At 49.7% G+C, this 13484-nt stretch overlaps 1 protein-coding gene and 1 long non-coding RNA gene across 2 annotated transcripts in view; both read left to right on the top strand.

Moving 5' to 3' along the window:
- The window catches only part of LOC141582573 (uncharacterized), a 71775-nt gene extending 68467 nt beyond the window's left edge, over positions 1-3308 (top strand). Inside the window, exons 6-7 of the mRNA XM_074390924.1 lie at positions 1920-3008; positions 3139-3308. The gene's annotated coding sequence lies outside the window, so the exon portion shown is untranslated. The remainder of the gene's footprint in view (positions 1-1919; positions 3009-3138) is intronic.
- Positions 3309-3589: 281 nt separating this feature from the next.
- On the top strand, positions 3590-8655 carry LOC141582594 (uncharacterized). The gene is made up of 4 exons (XR_012515465.1): positions 3590-3678; positions 4013-4119; positions 4242-4837; positions 8575-8655. It is a non-coding gene; the product is annotated as an uncharacterized LOC141582594 (long non-coding RNA).
- Positions 8656-13484: the final 4829 nt, after the last annotated feature.

The raw sequence follows: 13484 nt of genomic DNA, 5'->3' as shown, positions 1-13484 counted from the left end.
GGGTGTGCCCAGAGCTGCTCCAGCATTTATCTTGCGTCCACCCCTCACATCACACCGTGTCAGAATGCCCACTATGATTCCTATGTGCCCCACCCTTTTCGTCTAGGGAGAGCACCCCCCCACCAACCAGGGAAAGGGGCCCAGTCTCTAGGTTTAAGAGTGATCATGGCAAATAGCAAAGAGAAGAAATGGCGGCTGTAATATCCATCCCCGTTCTGGGGGTACCATGTAGTTCTGCCCCTCAGTAGGCAAAGTTTGGTCAAAGGGCCAAGATGGAGTTAGGGGCTTGGGGCCTATGAAAGTGGTTCTGAAGCAGGACTTGGGAAGATGGGAAGTCAGTGCCCCAGTCTTTCACTTAGTACATTTTTCAAAGCATTTCCACATCATTTCTATCGCTGCATGAATACCTGTGATTAGAGGAGAGATGCTGTATTCACTGGATAAATGAGGACACTGAAGGCCAGAGAGGAAGCTGCCAGAGGCAGTGGGTGACAAAGCAAGTGGGACTAGAACTTGGGCCAATGGAGGGGCAGGTGGGAAGGAGCACAGAATAGCCCAGAGCGCTGACCAGCGAGCGGCCTCACCTCCTACTGACTCTCTGGACAGGGTCCTGCAGGGGGCGCTTCAGAGCACAACTTTACTTTCTGTAGTAACCTCTCAGGCCCTGTGCTCCTGTGGTTTTATGTCTTATTCTGTGTTTTGTTTTGTTTTGTTTTTTTGAAACAGAGTCTCACTCTGTCACCTAGGCTGGAGTCAGTGGCCCAATCTCAGCTCACTGCAACCTCAGCCTCCTGGGTTCAAGTGTATCTCCTGCCTCAGTTTCCCAAGTAGCTGGGACTACAGGCGCTTGCCACCACACCTGGCTAATTTTTGTCTTTTTAGTAGAGATGAGGTTTCACCGTTTTGGCCAGGGTGGTCTCGAACTCCTGACCTCATGATCCTCCTGCTTTGGCCTCCCAGAGTGCTGGGATTACAGGTGTGAGCCACCATGCTTGGCATGCCTTACTCTTAACAGGAACCATAAATATATGGCCAATGTTGGCAGGAGGACTGCCCACTCCTGGACACCTACTGACTAGATTTGGGCTTTCTTGCTGACTACCTGAGATGTCCGACTCCGTGTGGGATGGCTGACGTGAATTTTCTATAGTACCCCAGTCTCCTCTGGGTGGTGAGTGAGCACCAAAAGTCTAGTCCTGCAGACATGGAGCCTGAACTTGGTCCTGACAACCCTGCATCCTCTCACCATCCTCATTCCATCCTGTCTTCCTTCCCAGGTCTAGGCCGTGACAGCCATTCTCAGTAGGGGGCATGTCATAACCTAAACATCCACACATTTGGGAGGCCAAGGTGGGCATATCACTTAAATTCAGGAGTTCAAGACCAGCCTGCCCAACATGGCAAAAACCCATCTCTATTAGTAATACAAAAAAAAAAAAAAAAATAGCCGAATATGGTGGTGTGCACCTGCAGTCCCAGCTACTCAGGAGGCTGAGGCAGTAAAATTGCTTGAACCCAGGAGGCGGAGGTTGCAGTGAGCCAAGATCACACCATTGTGCTCCAGCCTGCGCGACACTTAAAAAAAAAAAAATAATAATCCACACATGTTTAACCAGTAGGGTGTGTGTTGTGAAGACTCTGCTTTATGCTAAGACAAGTCTGGCTTTTGTCCTGGCTCCTAGGAGGTAACCTCTCAATCCTCCAATTTTTCCAGTGACCACACCTGAGTTTATGAGAGCAAGGTGACTCATGGTAGGCCCCTGACTGATTCAGAAAGTGGGGTGGCCATGTAGGAAAGAAAACCTGGGTCCCTAAAGAGTTGGGGCTCTGAGCCACTGATATAACTCCACCCTGCTGACCTTCGAGGGGTTGAGTGGGGCTGGAGATTGAGTTCAATTCAATCAGTCATTTCTCTGTAGTAAACCCTGAATGCTCTGGACACTGCAGTCTTGGTGCGTTTCCTTGCACGGTGCTCCCACATCAGCGCACAGGAGGGGATGCGTCGTGAGGACACAGAAGCTCCGTGTCACAAGCCCCTGGCCCTGACTCCCGGTGTTTCCTCAATGGACTCATCCTGACTTATATCCTTTATAATAAAATTGTAATCTAAGGGCTTTCTTGAGTTCTGTGACCCACCATCGTAAATTATCAAACCCAAGGTGTTTGTGGGAACGCCTGCATTTGCAGCATGTCTGTCCTAAGTGTGGTTTGCCTGAACCCTTAAACTTAGGGCTGGAGTGTCAACTGGGGGCAATGCTGTGAAGGGCTATGCCCTTATCTTGTGAACTTTGACCTCAGTTAAGGTAGTTGGTGTCAGAAAAGCAATGTAGAGTGGTTATCCCAAATCTTTCTCCCCACATGTGAGCAAATTCACTCTGGAGAGCAGAGGGCGCCTCCCAAATCCTCAGGTACTGAGCAGGCGCAGATCCTCCAGTATGTGACAACTCCCCCTTCTCTCTCCCTCCTCCCTTCCTCCCTTCCCCCACATTCATCACACTCAGAATGTAGTCCACTCTGAACTGGTTCTCAGGGTTGGCCGGCTCTACAGGGGGTACCAGGTTGCTCATGGCGGCCACAGTGGTTTCGATCGCCTCTTTCAGGTTGTCTTGATGTCCTGCACTTCGGTTGCCTTCTCATCTCCATTAAAACCATTAACATGCAGGATCTTCATCTGCTTCACAGTGGTGCTTTTCCCAGATTCTCCAGCACCCAGCAGCAGCAGGCGGTGCGTGGCCCGGTAGACCTGCTTGTCCTTCTGCAGCTGCTTCTCAATCTTTTTGCTGGTCTAACGCCGCGCCTTCTCCTCTTTTTGCTGGTCCTCGGTCTTACTGTTCCCAAGGCAGCCCATGGCGGCGGTGGGGTCGGACCGAGGGACGCCCGCAGCTACCCGCCCCTCAAGCCGAGGCCGAGGGGGCTGATGGCCACCACTGAGCTGCGGCAGACCAGAGCAGGAGCTGCGGGAGCTGCTCTAACACTTCTTTATCTTACACTTTGTTGCAGTTTTCAGGGTACAAGACTTTCTGTTTTGCTGTTTGTCCTTAAGCATGTCCTATTGGTGCTATTATAAATAGTGTTGCTTTTATTTCATAATATTGGATGGTTCATGGCTAGTGTATATAACACAATTCATTTCTACAGATGGACATTGTGTCATAAAAACCCAAACTGAAGCCCCAGCCAGCATTGTGAGTCACTGCTGGACTTTGAGTGAGGCATGGCTGGCATCAGTCTCTTGATGGCTCCAACATCTCTACTGAGAAGTTTTCATCTCTGAGCAAGGGATTTCTGCCTGCAGAAACATCAATGAGGTGAGCAAGAAAAACCCATGAATCTTCCTGTAAGTTGAACTGAAAAAGAGAGTGTATGTTGTCAGATGTACTCTTTTGGGGAATATCAGGTGCTCACAATAGAAGTCATCCCTAGGCTAGGCTTGTCAGAGCCTCCAGCAGGGGTGACTGCAAAAGATCCAGAGAGAAGAGGGGAGGCTTCTGTCTCACTTCCCCTTGGGTCTAGAGCAGTGTCTAAGCACAGTGACATCATTCTGCGTGTTACAATAATATCCTTGTCTTCAGGCTGCAGCTGTGTGCTCCCAGGCTAAGCAAAGGCTTCTGCTCACCGGTCTATGGAAGATACCAACAGCTGATTCCTCCATCGTCTCTCCTGTGGGGCCAACTCTGTGTATGGGCTTTTTTTGTTTTTTGGCCAGTGATGTAGAAAAGCTGGAAAGAAATCAGACTCGCACAAGGGCCTCTTAGACTGTCCAGTGCCAAACAGAAAGTTTAGGATGAGCCAGGAGCCAGTTTACTTCCAGCTGCTGTGTTCTTGTGTGTAGGCCTGAACGCTATAGTCCTATTAAAGGTATCTCTATCAATATTGGGAAAAAAAACAAAAAAAAAACAAAAAAAAACCCACCTCAGACCAAGGTCAGATCTCAACCGATTCTCAGGGTGGAGCAGAAATCACTAGTAGGCAAAACAAATTTGTGTGAACAGCCCCTCCCTTTTCAGGACAGTGGAGAAGATAAAAGAAGCCAGGACCACCAGCCCTCTGCGGCCTCGGAGGCAGTGTTTACCATGGCCTGGACCCCTCTCCCCCTCGTGCTTCACTCTCACTGCACAGGTGAGTACAGGCTTCAGGAGTCCAGGGTTACCTCCTTAGATTGTGTTAACTCCTGTGGTTCTGACCATCAAGACACATAATCTTGGTCTCGCCCCAGCACCCACGAGTGTCTGTGTCTGCAGGTTCCCTCTCCCAGCATGTGCTGACTCCGTCACCTCCTTCTCTGCATCCCTCGGAGCATCTGCCAAACTCTCCCGAACCCTGAGCAGTGGCCTCAGTGTTGGTGACTATGTGATAACATGGATACCAGCACAAGCCAGGAGATAGCTCATGAGTTTTAAGTCAGACTCAGAGAAGCAACCAGGGCTCCAGGTTCCCCAACTGCTTCTCTGGATCTAAAGACGCCTCCACTAACTCGGAGTTGTGTACACAGTGCTCTAGACCCCAGGGGAAGTGAGACAGAAGCCTCCCCTCTTCTCTCTGGATCTTTTGCAGTCACCCCTCCTAGAGGCTCTGACAAGTCTAGCCCTGGGGAAACTTGTATTATGAGCAGCTGATATTCCCCAGAAGAGTAGATCTGACAATGAGTCCCAGCAGCAAATACAGGCTCCACTGTGGGTACACCCTGTCCAGACCCTGAGACAGACCCACAAGTGGGCCTGTCTGCTCACTGGCCACCTTGGAGTCTTTCAGTGGGAGTCCTGTGAGTGGAGTCACCAGAGACCCTGGTCACTGTTGGTCCACAGCATCTATGGCCACACCCCTGTTCTGTCTCAAGGTAACTAATTTTTTTTTTTTTTTTCTCTGAGATGAAATCTTGCTCTGTCACCCCAACTAGAGTTCCATGTTGTGATCTTGGCTCACTGCAGCCTCCACCTCCCAGGTTCAAGCGATTCTTGTGCCTCAGCTTCCCAAGTGGCTGGAGTACAGGTGTATGCCACCACGCCCAGCTAAGTTTTATATTTTTAGTAGAAGCAAGGTTTCACCATGTTGGCTAGGCTGGTCTTGAACTTCTGGCCTCAAGTGATTTACCTGCCTCAGATTCCCAAAGTGCTGGGATTATAGGTGTAAGCCACTGTGCCCAGACGAAAGTAACTAATATTAATAAACAGGCTTTCCACAGAGGACTTCTGTATTTCTAGGAAGACATGTGGGACACGTGAGAAATGATGACTGTCCAAGTTAAGGAGGCTGCATGGAGTGCAGAGTGCAGAGAGCTCTGAGAGCTAAGGGCTGAGCAGCTCCTTCCACAGAGACCAGGGAAGGAGGCGACTGTAACCTGGGTGTGTGAGTGGAGAGTGGGGTTCTGCTGGGGGCAAAGAAAGCATATCATAGTCCAAGAAGAGAGAGGGAATTTGGGGTGATAATCAGGCACTTTAAATGGCTTAGTGGGGATGGCAAAATATACCACTAAGAGTGGACTTGAGCACATGAAGTGAGAGTGGAAAGTTGGGTAAGATCATTTGCATCCAGAGTGCAGATAGATATCATGTGTCACAGTGAGCGGCTGGGTTGTTTCCTTATCTGGGGTTGATAGAGATTGTGAAAAGGAGGCTGTATGGAAGGAACTGACTCTTTAGAAGGACGTCCCTGGTCTTGGGTTCAACAAAGAGCCAGAAGGCAGCAGAGCAGGCCAAGGGGATAGGGGCTAGTCTCAGGGATATGGAGGAGGAAGGGAGAGAAGTTCAAGAGGAAGAACCCACAGGGTGACTGTGGCCCTGGTCAGAAGGTGAGGGAGGGATGGGGATGAGGCCGAAAGTTGTAGTTGGGTTGACCAGGTGGATTTTATCATTACCGTCATGTAGGACTGGGGTGAGGGAGAGAGACAGAGAAAGGAGAGGAAATGTGGCCAGTCACTGGTGTGACAGAGAAGGTCTGGACTGGTTCTCTCTTCTTAGGGAATCACAATTCTCTTAGGTTGTGACCCTAGCCGCCTGATGGGGTCCCAGAATGGCAGGGTATTTGGAACCCGAGAATTCATTCAGTTACACATTCATTCATTCATTTCTTCATTCAACTCTCTAATTGCCAAGTGTTTATCCGGCACATCGGTGGGTTGAGTAGATCCTGCCCACTGAGAATCTGCAGATTAGTAGGGGAGGAAGCTTTGCTAAATAAATTTTGAACTGTGCAGCACATGCTAAATATAGTTAGGAAAACCTGAAGACCTCAGAGGAGTCTTGCCCAACGAGTGAGATTTAAGACAGTTGTGGAGCCCTGAGTCAGTACAGCCAGCTGGAGGCCACCACAAAGGGACAGGAAGTCCTGGCAGAAAACAGTTTGGACAAATGTTTGGAAGCAACTAAGAGACTTGGGTGTTTGATCAATTGCAGTTGGCTTGAAACAGACAGGGAGAAGGTGCACAGGAAAAGACGGGACTTGGGACCGAGCCTGAGCCAGCCTTCAAAGGCTGTGTCATGGGAAGGAGGCTGAATTGCAGCCCTTGAACCCACGCTCTCTCTTCACAAGCCACATGCATCTCTAGACCACTTGGCTGGTCCATTTATCTGAGACATGAGTATAAAGTACATACCAGATTTTGAAGACTGAATTAAAAGAAAGAAAAACAAGTTTAAATTATCTAGTAACTAATTTTTACATTGATTATAGGTTGAATTGGTAATATTGGGGATATACTGTGTTAAATAAAATATATCATTAAGATTCATTTTACTTATTTGTTTTTCCTTTTTAAAAATAATGTAGTCACTAGAAAATTGTAAATTACAGATGTGGCTTGCATATGTTTCTTAGAGCGTGGGAGAGAATAAAGCGTTAGAGAGAAGGAGTGCAGGCAAGGCTGGACCTAGGTGCAACAAAGATGAGGAGTGGTGGGTGCAGGCTTCGTGCAGCAGGAGGATAGATGGGAAGGTGACCAGACAGTGGTCAAGATGAGCAATGACTTGGACTAAAGGAAGGGATTTGACACGAAAAAAGGCCAGGCAGGCGATGGATGGGGAAATCATAATACTTCTATTTTGTTCAGTACTTATGATGGATAAAAACTTCTTCTTTTTTTTTTTTTTTAATTTGAGACAAAGTTTCACTGTGTCACTCAGGCTGGAGTGCAGTGGTACAATCTCAGCTCACTGCAACCTCTCCTGCCTCAGCCTCCCGAGTAGCTGGGATTACAGGCGCCCACCAGTATGCCCGGCTAATTTTTGTATTTTCAGTAGAGACAGGGTTTGACCATGTTGTCCAGGCTGACCTCAAACTCCTGACCTCAGGTGTTCCACCTACCTCGATCTCCCAGAGTGCTGTGATTACAGGCGTCAGCCACCACGCAGGGCCAGATAAAAACTTTTTAAAAGTTAATCAGTTCTATGATTATTCCTTTTACATACAACATTGGAAATGTTGGCTTCAATTTCAAGTGATTCCTGCAGAGCTGAGACTCATGCTCGGTCTGGCCTGAAGCCTGAGTTCCAGGTCACATCGTCATTGAGCTGATGGGGCAGGGGCATGAGGATGACAGAGGAGGCCAGCTCAGCTCCCTGCTTTCTAGATTTCTTGTTGTAGCATGGAATTTCAGAATCATGAAGGATGAAAACAAGAGAGGGACAGGTTATAAGCAGAAGACAAGAGTTCCTCTGGAACTATCTAGCTGGCTTTTAAAATTGTGGGCTAGATCAGGTGCCGTACTCACAGGTATAGTCCGGCCACTCAGGAGGCTGAGGTGAGAGGATCGTTCGTGCCCAAGTACGTTGTAGACCATCGTGATGGAACCTAGCCACAGCAGTCCAGCCTGGGCAGCATAGCAAGATCCTGTCTCTAAAATAGAATAATAAACAAGTAAATAATAATGTTTTAAAACCTGGGCCTGGCCATTAGGTAAAAGCCTGCTGCAGGAAGAACCCAGTGCATTTGGGGAAGCAGATGCCCAGAGATCACTGTTTCTTTTCTTTTCTTTCTTTCTTTCTTTTTTTTTTTTTAGATTGAGTCTCATTCTGTCACCCAGGCTGGAATGCAGTGGCATGATCTCAGCTCACTGCAACCTCTGCCTCCTGGGTTCAAGTGATTTTCCTGCCTCAGCCTTGCGAGTAGCTGGGATTACAGGCATGTGCCACCACACCTGGCTAATTTTGTATTTTTAATAGAGATGATTTCGCCATGTTGGTCAGGCTGGTCCTGAACTCCTGACCTCAAAGTGCTAGAGACCACTGTTTAACAAGAGAGGACTCGTGACCACACATGGAAGGCTGATATTGACATGCATTCACCCCTCTGGAGAGATGCATCAGGAACTTTTTAGTTCTGTTGAATGCGTGTTCTAAGCCAAGTTGGGGTCACAAGGGAGGTGGTTTGCCTTGCCTGGCACCTCTCTTAGTGAGGCATGTCTGCAGGTTGTGTGGACATCCAATGTAGAGAGTCCCTGTCTGCAAAACACACTCAGACTTTCTACCCGCAGCCTCAGGGGGCCCTACTGTGGGCCAGGGCTGCAGGAAGCTCCCCATTTCTACTTCACCCAGCCAGTCCAACGCAGTCTCAGTGAGACCACATCTGTTATTCCTCTAGGTCTCTCCATGGGTACTGAAGCTTCTGCCTGAGGTCACAAGCAGGAGGAGTTAAGAGAGATTCTGATCATCCCACCAGTCGTGAGTTACTTAAAACCTGGAGACAGGAGCTGGAGTGCTCCCGAGCAGGGCTCAGCACACTACAGCCTGAGTGCCCAGTGCAGCCCCACCTGTTTCTTTAAATACATTTTAATAGGAACACAGCCACACCTGTTTGTTCACATATTGTCTGTGGCTGCTTCCTTGCTACAAGGACAAAACTGAGCAATTGTGACAGAGATCGCATAGTCTCCAGAGCCAAAAATACTTGCCATCTGGCTCTTTATAGAAAATAGGTTGGGTGCTGTGGCTCATACCTCTAATCCCAGCACTTTAGGAGGCCCAAGCAGGAGGATCGCTTGAGCTCAGGAGTTTTGAGATCAGCTTGGGCAGCATAGTGAAACATTTACTCTCCAAAACCAAAATTTAATAAATAGCTGAGCATCGTGGTACATACCTGTCGTCTCAGCTGCTCAGGAGGCTGATACAGGAGAATCACTTGAGCTTAGGAGTGTGAGGCTGCAGTGAGCTATGAATGCACCACCGCACTCCAGCCTGGACTACAGAGCAAGACTTTGTCTCTTTAAAAAGGAAGGAAAAAACATGTTTGCCAGCACCTGCCACTCTCTTGTGCAAAGAAGTTATCACATTTACTTGCTCATCTAGACCAGTGGTTCACAGTCAGGCTGAGTTTGCGACATGGGGACATTTAGCAATGTCCAGAGATGTTTTTGTTTGTCACGAGTGGGTAGCGGCCATCTGGTGGGTAGAGGCCACAGATGCCACTCACCATGTGACAATGCACAGGACAGCCCCACAACCAAGAACTGTCGAGCCCAAGACGTCAGTAGAACCAAGGTAGAGAGCCTGCTGTAGGCCTGTCACCCGGCTCCTGTTCTCCGCGGAGGCCCAGACCAGGTGCTTTCCAAGCTTTTTTACCCTGTAACTCCTGGGTAGAATCAGAGGACAGTAGAGGTTCCTGTCGTTGTCACTGGGGGCACCTGTCTTAGGAAGGGCTTGACCTGTGCAAGCATTTGAGAGAAGGCTGCTGCTGTTTCCTACTTGACCATCATCTATCGGTCATTTGGTGGCTGCCGTCATTCCCATATCGTTACTGTTATCACTTATCTTGGAAGGGCCTACATTAGGGACCCGCAGGATGTAGGTGCAGGGCTGTGTGGTTGGCAAGAGTCTGTTCCAGGCTTTTCCCCCTGTTCTACTGGCTCTCTCGCTGGAGACGGGACAATGACAGCCTCTCTGAGTTTATACTTCTCATAGTGAAATGGGTCTCAAAGCAATGCCATCTGCTTCCCAAGGCTATAAGGATTTAGTGTGACAGTGAGGGCAGAGCACTCAGCACAGGGCCTGGCACACAGCAAAGCCTCAGCCCTTGTTCTTGCTGCTCATTGATGACAGCAGTGACAACGATGGTGACTGAGTTGTGTGGCTCAGCATTTGGACCCCAAGTTTTATCTTCAGCTGGCAAGTGGGGAGCCAGGATTTGAATTTGGCTCTGTCTGACCAGGATGCAAGAAAAGGGGCCTAGGAGTTCAAGACCAGTCTTGGCAACATCGCGAGACCCTTATCTCTAGAAAATAAAAATTGATTTTAAATCAGCCAGCATGGTGATGTGCACCTGTAGTCTTGGGAGGCTGAGGTGGGAAGATGGATTGAGGCTTGGGGGTCGAGACTGCAGTTAGCCATGATCATATCACTGTACTTGATCCTAGGTGAAAGGGTGAGAAAACCTGTCTCAGAAAAAAAAAGAAATGGGGCCTAAAAGAAAGCCAGGTGGCTGAGCATGCAAGAACTGGGCCTCTGTAGATGATTAGGTGAATATGCTGCACGTGAGGCTTAAAAAGATGGGTCCTCTAATGGGAATGACTGAGCACATGTGTGCCCCACAGAGTGCTGGGTTCCAGAAACCCAGGTTGGAAGTGCCAATGAAGGCACCAGTGGTGGGATCCAGTGCTCAGGCAAAGCGAGCCCCAGGAGTGGTGCTCCTAGCCACCGGGAAAGTCCCAGAAGTGAGCCCTGAGCAGCAGCTGTCTGAGAGCTTACTTGGCTCCTGTGGTTGGCCGGGGTGTGGTGTCAGCTCAGCAGCCAAGCAGAAAGGAGACTGGATGGGAGGAGGTTACCAAAAGCCTGAACCCAGTATCCTGGCTCTGCCTCTGATCATCAGGATGACCCTGGGCAAACCGTTCTCCAAGCTTTCCCCTCTTCATTTGTGGGATCATCATCCTCCTGGGGTTATGATGGTCTCAGAGGCCGAGCCTCTGTAAACTGAGATGTGATTCAATGTCACTATGACTGGTTTGTAGGAAAATACAACAAGTGGGACAAAGTAGACCCCGCAGAGCTGTTCAGCCAAGCTCCCACGGAAAAGAAAGAAGCTAACCCCAAGCTGAACATGGTGAAGTTCCTGCAGGTGTGTTGGGCTGGCCTGGGCATGAGCACACCAGGGCCCCCACCCCCTCCACAACTGGCAGTTTCGGATGTCTTTGCCCACCTTTGGTTGAGTCCTAATCCCCCTTGGACAGGGGGGCCTTTGCTAGCTCTTTCTGTGAGTTCCCCCTGCTTGCCCAGGAGGCACCTTCAGGCACCTCCAACACAGAAAAGGCAGTTGCCAATGCCAGCCCTCAGTCCTGGAGAGCAGCTCTTCTGCTTTGAAAATAGCTTCTTTTAAGGCCGGGCGCGGTGGCTCAAGCCTGTAATCCCAGCACCTTGGGAGGCCGAGGCCGGTGGATCATGAGGTCAAGAGATCGAGACCATCCTGGTCAACATGGTGAAACCCCGTCTCTACTAAAAATACAAAAAATTAGCTGGGCATGGTGGCGTGTGCCTGTAATCCCAGCTACTCAGGAGGCTGAGGCAGGAGAATTGCCTGAACCCAGGAGGCGGAGGTTGCGGTAAGCCGAGATCGCGCCATTGCACTCCAGCCTGGGCAACAAGAGCGAAACTCCATCTCAAAAAAAAAGAGAAAATAGCTTCTTTTGGCCAGGTGTGGTGGCTCACACCTGTAATCCCAGCACTGTAGGAATTGGGTGGATCATGAGGTCAGGAGTTCAAGACCATCCTGGCCAACATGGTGCAAACCCATCTCTACTAAAAGTACAAAAATTAGCCGAGTATGGTGGCACATGCCTGTAATCTCAGCTACTTGGGAGGCTGAGGCAGGAGAATCATTTGAACTGGGAGGCGGAGGTTGCAGTGAGCCAACACCATGCCATTGCATTCCAGCCTGGACAACACAGCAAGACTCCATCTCAAAAAAAAAAAAATATATAGCTTGTTTGGTTGGGGATTTTTTTTTCCCCTTAATTTTCAAACAAATGCATACAGATGTGGAAAATTAGAAAGCACAGATAAGTAGTAAGACAAAAAAATTATTTATAATCATACTACCCAAGACAACTGCTGTTATCAGTTAGGATTATTTCATTTTAACCCTTTTTCTGGGCAGTTTTGGGGTTTAAGGTCATGTTGCATTTATATCTCTATATATATATTTTTTGGTTGGGTGGGGATCCAAAAACAGCGGTTATAAACTTAATTGTTCTCTGTTAGCTGAGCCAGCCTCACCACAGCCAGCTCCTTGTCCGCCCCGGTACCAGTTCTCCTAGCTGAGGTTCAGGGCCTGGGCCCAAGCCCTGTGCTGGATGGGAGCACTGGGGGCAGGCGGCACGAGCCGGGCCTGTAGTGGGTGCGTGTGAACGTGTGCTGTGTGGCAGGTGGAGGGCAGAGGCTGCGACTATATCGTGCTGTGGCTGGACTGCGACAAGGAGGGGGAGAACATCTGCTTTGAGGTGAGTGTGAAGCTCAGTTTGGTCCTCACTTACGGTCTTTGTGACACCATCCCCAAACCGACACCAGCAGTCACATCATTCCTGGGGCCAAAGGAGGGAATACCCTGCTGGTTTAAAAACACTTCCCTGCTCCCTTTCTTTTGAAACTCCATGGATACTTTTAACTGCATAGGCTGTACTAAGGGTGGTCAAGTATTCCCCCGCTGCTGGGAATGCACTGTGTCAGTGAACATAGGAGGGGCAGAATTGTCTGGGTAGATGCAGGTTTCAGAAGGGGGCTGTCTTAGGCAGCTTGATATTCAGCATCCTGCGCCCAGCCCAAGGTCTCAGTGTTGATTCCCGACCTCGACACCGAGCTCCTTTTGCAGGCCTCACTCTGCTCATCTCCTGCCCTGCCCAGGATGCCATCCGCCTCCAGCCACCTCTGGGAGCCCTGCAGAGAAGCAGGTGGCAGCTCCCTGTGCACACCCCAGGCCCCATGCTTTCCTTGGCCATGGTGCCCTCACAGTGGTCATGACTGCTGGTCTCACTTGGTGCCCTTCAGGATGTTGTTCTCTATGGGTCGCCCCTGTGCTCCTGCACCCCCAGCTCTCACCCCAGGCTCAAGAGCTGGTTCCAGTGAGACAGGGAGCTCAGGCGCCTGGTGTTACAGTACAACACCCTCAGCAAATGCGATCACACTCTGTCCCTTCTCAGATACCCTCTCCTCCCCTACAGGGTGGCTCCTCCCTGGGGGCCTTTGCATGTAGGAATGGAGAATGGGGGCAGCTCATGGGGCTTTCTCCCTTCAGAAATGAAGCCACTTATTCCCTGTAAGGAAGCTGCGTGGCCAGGCTCCGGCGGTGACCCTAGTCCCACTGCACGGCCTTCCTAGTGAGTCTTGGCTCCAGGATCCCTGCTGTGCTGGGACCACCTGTGGCCTTCCTGCTCTTGCCTATTTCCTTTTCCCTTCATTCTTTTTTCCTTCCCTGTCTTTTCTTCAGTCTTTTAAAATTTCCACCCACCCTTCCAAGCCTTCCCTGCTTCTAGAAGGCAGGAATTGGTTCACGTGGGATGGATCCAGGGA

The sequence above is a fragment of the Saimiri boliviensis genome, chromosome 21 (genome assembly GCF_048565385.1).
Source record: "Saimiri boliviensis isolate mSaiBol1 chromosome 21, mSaiBol1.pri, whole genome shotgun sequence".
Lineage (NCBI taxonomy): Eukaryota > Metazoa > Chordata > Mammalia > Primates > Cebidae > Saimiri > Saimiri boliviensis.
The sequence above is the reverse complement of the archived record's forward strand: the minus strand, read 5'-3'. Positions and strand labels throughout refer to the sequence as shown.